Source organism: Prionailurus bengalensis, chromosome E4 (genome assembly GCF_016509475.1).
Source record: "Prionailurus bengalensis isolate Pbe53 chromosome E4, Fcat_Pben_1.1_paternal_pri, whole genome shotgun sequence".
Taxonomy (NCBI): Eukaryota; Metazoa; Chordata; class Mammalia; order Carnivora; family Felidae; genus Prionailurus; species Prionailurus bengalensis.
The window spans coordinates 381366-387365 of record NC_057360.1 but is presented as its reverse complement, the minus strand read 5'-3'; the positions used below and the strand labels follow the sequence as shown (position 1 = coordinate 387365).

General features: G+C 58.4%; 1 long non-coding RNA gene across 1 annotated transcript; it reads right to left on the bottom strand.

The window, feature by feature from the left end:
* Positions 1–2854: 2854 nt before the first annotated feature.
* LOC122475868 lies at positions 2855–4774 on the bottom strand. The gene is made up of 2 exons (XR_006295334.1): positions 3940–4774; positions 2855–3580 (listed from the first exon to the last, which is right to left on the bottom strand). It is a non-coding gene; the product is annotated as an uncharacterized LOC122475868 (long non-coding RNA).
* Between the last annotated feature and the right edge of the window lie 1226 nt (positions 4775–6000).

Below are 6000 nucleotides of genomic sequence, written 5' to 3'. Positions count from 1 at the left end.
GGGCGTCCAGTGGGCACCTCTCGTGATCTCTTGTGGCCCCGTCCGGGCGCTCCTTGCTGGCTCGGGTCCACCGCAGGGCTACGCGCGTGGCCCCGTGAGTATTTGATCAACAAAGTCCTCTGCCAGGAAGCTCCCAGAGAGAACGGACGGACCCGCTTGCTTCTGTCCCCAGAGTATCTCCAGCACCTGCTTTGGCCGCGCGCGTTGTGCTTCCGTGAAAAGACACACTTTTTAACCTTTTTAATGTTCTATTATTTATTTTAGAGAGAGAGAGAGACAGACAGAGTGTGAGCACCAGCAGGGGAGAGGAAAAGAGAGAGAGGGAGACACAGAATCTGAAGCAGGCTCCATGCTGTCAGCCCAGAGCCCGACGCGGGGCTCGAACCCCTGAACCGGGAGATCGTGACCTGAGCCGAAGTCGGACGTGTGACCGACAGCTCACCGGGCACCCGAGCCACAGAGCATTATTAACCCTGTCCTTGGCATACAGTGGATGTAGAGATCAAGACCTGGTCCCTGCTCTTTGTCAACTTAGACGTACCTGGTGGACGGTGGCAGTGGCCAGAAGAAAGATCCTAAAATCCCAGGGGACTTTCAGGTGAAGGAAACCCTTCTGGGCCGGAGGGCTGGGTCGGGCGATGACCGACCGTAAGCCCCGGAGGATGGCATCGCGGTCCCGTTCCGTGCCGCGCGTCCAGTGCCTACCGCGGCGTCTCGCACGTAGTGGGACTGAGCGCGTGTCTGCCGGGGAGAGACCGTGGGGTTCGGCTCTCGGCTGCGAGCTCAGCGCGTGCTGGCTGAGCGTCGAGGTGGCGATTGCACGGAACGTTAGGTGTTTGCTTCCTGAAGGAGACGCGGGTGCCGAGCCGACAGCGCTTTCAAAGGCAAGGGCCTTCGCGAAACCAAGGAAGAAAGGCCGGGTGGTAGGAGATGGGACACAAGGGGAAGGTCGGAAAACAGCATTTAAAAAAAAAAAATTTTTTTTAATGTGTATTTATTTTTGAGACAGAGAGAGACAGAGCATGAACAGGGGAGGGTCAGAGAGAGGGAGACACAGAATCCGAAACAGGCTCCAGGCTCTGAGCTGTCAGCACAGATTCCAACGCGGGGCTCGAACTCACGGACCGTGAGATCGTGACCTGAGCCGAAGTCGGACGCTCAACCGACTGAGCCCCCCCAGCGCCCCAACAGCATTTTTAATATAATTCCCTGCTGAAAGCGTGTCTGAAAGCGTGTGTACCTTTAGCCGGTAGTCAGCTAGAGTGGACGGGTTGACCACCGGGCGCGACGTTGTTAAACCACCTCATTAACAACACCCGCTCCATTTAATCCAAGAACCAAATCTCGGCAGATACAGGTCAAAGCTTGGAGTTGCTGTGAATGTGTCCAATTCAGCGTTAAGAGAAAGGCTAAAAGCCCAGAGAGCTTTTCTGCTGCTGTTCCCCACCCCGCCCCACCCCGTGATCTAAATGTAACTGAAATGACACTCGACGTATCAGATATTTACGAGCGCTCATGGGCTCTGGAGTGGCCGCTATCTTTCATACTGCGATGAAAGAGCCGTGAGGAAGAGAGTGTGATGGGCCTCACTCGGAAGGGGCTGGAGTGTGAGCAGCTGAGACAGCGATGAGGAAGGGGGCGGTGGGGGTGGGGAGAAGCAGAGAGGAAGCGGTGGGGGGGGGGAGAGAAGCAAAGAGATGAGTGAGTTCAGGTTAATTCACAGCCTTTCAGCCTAGCAGGCTCTTCGCCCACTGAAACCCAAGTTTTCCTTCTCTTCCGCAAATTCCTCCCGGCCCCTCTGCATCGATGTGGGACCCTGTGACTCGCTGGCCACACGACCTCAGTGGAAAGTAGGCAGAAGAGAGGAGGTCACACTAAGCACAGCCCCGGAGCCTCGTCCTCCCTCCCCTGTGGGAGGATGTGAAAACATTTGTTCTGATTGTGCTGTTTTGACCCAGTCTTGAGACCCTGGCCCAGGGCTGGCCGGTTCTCCTGAGCAGTGGATTTGGTCCACACCCCAACCCCTTCCTTCACGCTCTGCGTCACTGTGCATGCCCCCTAATTGTCCCAGGGATAACTCCTGCACCCCAGAGCCCTCCAAAATTATGCAAATTATCCAGTCCTCCGGGAGCTCACGGGACCTAGCTAAGCATGTCCCACCTGACGCACCTTAGCTGCGCCCGAGAGCCCTGTTTGCTGTTACTCTGCCCTGGGCACAGCCCCCCGTGGCCCTGCCCGACAGCCTCCCGTTTGTGGCTCTAAGTAACAAAGAATCCTGCCCTTCACCTGAGCGTCACTGGTGTTGGGTCCTGCCATCTGTGAGTCTTACGAGAGGCTCTGGAAAGCCATGTGCTGCGGACAACAAAGTCGCCTTCTGCCCGAGCTCCGGAATGGCCACCGGGAGCAGACGGTCCACCCCGCCGTCCCCGTACCTCCCTCCGCGTCAGCGCCTGCCCCGCATTGGGGGCGGGGGTAGAGCTACGGGAGTGATGCTGGCCCAGTACGGGGTCAGCCCGTCTGCCACGGTGGGCGGGCGACCCTACTCTAGTTACCAGGAGAGAACAACCACCAGCTGCTGGGGATGTGGTCGGGGTGGGAAACTTCTGGAGAGATGGGAGCCGCCACCCCAACAGCCCGACGAAGAGGTTGACTTTTTGCCAAGTGGCAAACCGGGTTAGCATTTTCATTTCAATTTAATTTGGTTGAGAGAAAAAGGGAGAGAATCCCAAGCAGGCTCCACGCTCGATGCAGAGCCCGACACGGGGCTCGATCCCACGAACCACGAGATCATGACTTGAGCTGAAACGGAGAGTCGGAGGCTTAACACCCTGAGCCCCCCAGGCGCCCCACCTTCTGCATCTCAGATAAATTTTTAATCACCTAAGCAATCCATAATAACCAAAAAAAAAAAAATCCAAATACATTAAATTAAATAATGAAAACAAAATAAAAGTCATAGAAATACAACGGTAGTACCTCGGACCACCTCTCCCCGCTGACTCCACCTGCTCTCGCTGACCTGGACTCGACCCCGTCTGCCGTCCATCACGTCTGTCTCTTCTTCGGTGCTCACGTTTTTCCACAGAAAATGTACGGTACTGTTTCCCCGTAAATCACATCTCGCCGCACACCTGGTTCCACGAGTTGCCCCTCTTACTCAACCCCGGGCTCCCACGTGGAGACGAACCCCCCCCTCGGGGCTGCAGCGACCCTCCCGGTGCCCACACCGCAGTCATGCCGTTCGCCAGGCTGTTCCCGATTTTCCGCCGTCGCAAAAGCGCCTGCGGCGAACGTGCCCGGATCTGCCTGTCTGGACACTTCCCAGGTGTGATCTGTCCGGCCTGCGTCCTGCGGGGCGGGCACTGACATCGTCTCCTTCCTAATGTTTGGGGCCGGCAAGGGCCCAGTGTCCATGTATCAGCACGGAAGACAAAGACACGGTTAATACACAGCGATTCTCGGTCCTCCCTGCGGGATCCGGGACCACCCTCCCTGCGTCGTCACCAAACACCTGATGTTGTCAGACGTGCATCCGTAGTCGGTCTGACGGGTGAAAACGGCGCCCGTGGTCGTCGCCGTGCTGCGATGGATGGTGCTGCTGGGGTCTCCACGTCTCTGCAGCCCCTCCCAGGTCACTCCCGCTTCCGCACACACACCCATCTCTGTCTTACACACCAGCTCCCCTGCACACCTCACTGAGCCCTCTCACTACGGAACTTTCCGTGCTGCTTCTCGGCCTGCCTTCTAAGTTCTCTCCTTGGTCTCTGCCCCACCCCGACCCCCACCGGCCCCCCGGTCTTCACAAGGGCTGCTCCCTGCGCCTGGGACGACCCCTGAACCCCTCTTCCCTCCTTCCCCTCACGCACACGTTCATATGACATACGGGGTCACCTCCAGGGTCCGTTGCCAGGACACCCCCTCCTCTGTGCTTTCCCATACCTGCCCGGTGACGTTAATCGCAGACTTATTTGTCAGCTGTCTCCGCAGACTATAGACTCGTTGAAGACGAGGATGCATCTTCTCCGTTCCCGAAGCCTCCGTTCCGAGCAGTACCCACCAGACGCTTCGCACGGGCGGCAGGATGTGTGCGAGGTGACTGTCCCCACCCAGGCCACAGCTCGTCTCCTCCCTGAGGGTGCTGGCAGGCGCATCAGACGCTTTGAGAATTCTAGATCGGCGTTCACACACAACATCCGTGCAGTGTTCTAGCAAGTTCTGAGCTCCTAGGCTGTGGTCGGTTGTGTGTTTTCCTGGACGTGCAGGATTCTGGAGACCCACAGAGAAGACAGGAGGTCAGTTGGCTCGTCTCGGGTTGTCAGTCTCGGGGAGGAATCTCCTTCTAATACTAATTAATTAATTCAGAGAAACATCCTGATTGCTCCTCTGTGCTCCAGACTGTGTGCTCAGCCACAGGTGGACCATGCAGGCAGGCCTGTTCTTGCCCCGACGCCTGGCAGGCAACCCCCCCGCCCCCCAACACCGTGCAGTCTTGCAGGGTGGATGGAAGGTTCTGGGGGGGAGGTGATGTCTAGGGGGTGAGGGCCGTGCAGGTGCCTGGGGGCCCCGAGAGGGCTCGGGAGGGAGCAGGGGGGACCACATGCAGGACACAGGGTTGGCACAGTGCGAGACCCATCACGTCCCTTCCCTGCTCACAAGCCTCCCGTGGCCTGTGCCCACTCAGAGGAAAGGCCGGGTCACGGGCAAGGACTCTAAGGCCACCTCGGCCAGGCCACCGCTGCAACCTCAGTCCCCCAGTCTCCCTACCATCCACCGACTCCAGCCCCCCAGATGTCCCTCCTGTTTCCTGCAGGTGACAGGGACTCTGTGTCTCTGATGCCTGGAAATGCTTTCCCCCCAGAAAACTGTATGGCTCACTCCTTCACCTTGGCCAGGTCTTTTCTTGGAAGTCACCCCCAAGGAGGGCTCCCCTGCTTACCTTATTAAGAAATCCCCACTTGTTTCCTCGCACAGACCACGTGAGGGCTGGTGGCTCCCCCTGACCGCGCCAGTCCACTCTCTTCTTCGTTCTGGTCACCTAGTCTCCCCACAAAGACTACATTTCCCGGCTCCCCTTGTGGCCCGGTGCGGCCACGTGACTCGGTGCCCACGCGAGATTTGCGAGAGAACAAACTTGTGTGACTTGCCGCTTGCCCCAAAGGAGACGGTTGCCCTGGGTTTGCTGTCTCTCCCCCTTTCCCTCAGGCGGGACCCGGGACAGGCCCGTGACCGGCCTCAACTCTACACACAAAGACGTTATCTCAGGGGGCGGCAGGGCAGTGACTCGGGGAATCAGGGTCCCTGAAGGTGGAGCAGGGACGCGCCCACCTGGAATAGTGAGTCATCGAGGGTATTGGATGCTTTGCTACGAGGACCCCTCCTGTCCGGGGACCTACCCCCCTCTTCCCTCCCTAAGGACGTGTACTTGTCCCATGCACGTCATGTTACCTGTGTAATATTTATCGTTACGTGTTTATCATTCCGCCCGGCACCTAACACCACGGAACGTACGCGCTTTCCCTTAGCACGTCGTCCTTAACTAGACGGCGAGTTCTCGGAGGCCGATCTGCGACCTTGTTCACCATCACATCCCCAGCGCCCAGCCAGTGCTCCGTTCACAGTCGGTGCCCAGTTCATCTACCTGGAATGAAATACGGTTGTGTTTGGGAGGGGAGCCCGGGTTCTGCGGCCGACGCCTCTGTGAGGGAGGAAGAGGGTTAGAGGGGTCTTTTCCCACTTGGCCGGGGTCCGCACGCCGGCTGGCCTCATGCTGCTCCTCTTCTCGGGAGGAGTCCAGATCGTGATGTGTCCAGGGCGGATGCTTGGTGGAAGGTGTGCGTGGAGTTGGCCCCGGTCTGTGCCCGGGTGCTCCTGAGTCAGTGGACTGACCTTCATCCTCCTCATGCTCACCTGGAAAATCAGTGTACCACGCACTAATTTTGCCGCGACACGTCTCGGGCAGATCGTGTCCCCTCAAAGCCCCAGCCCCAGCGCCTCAGGACG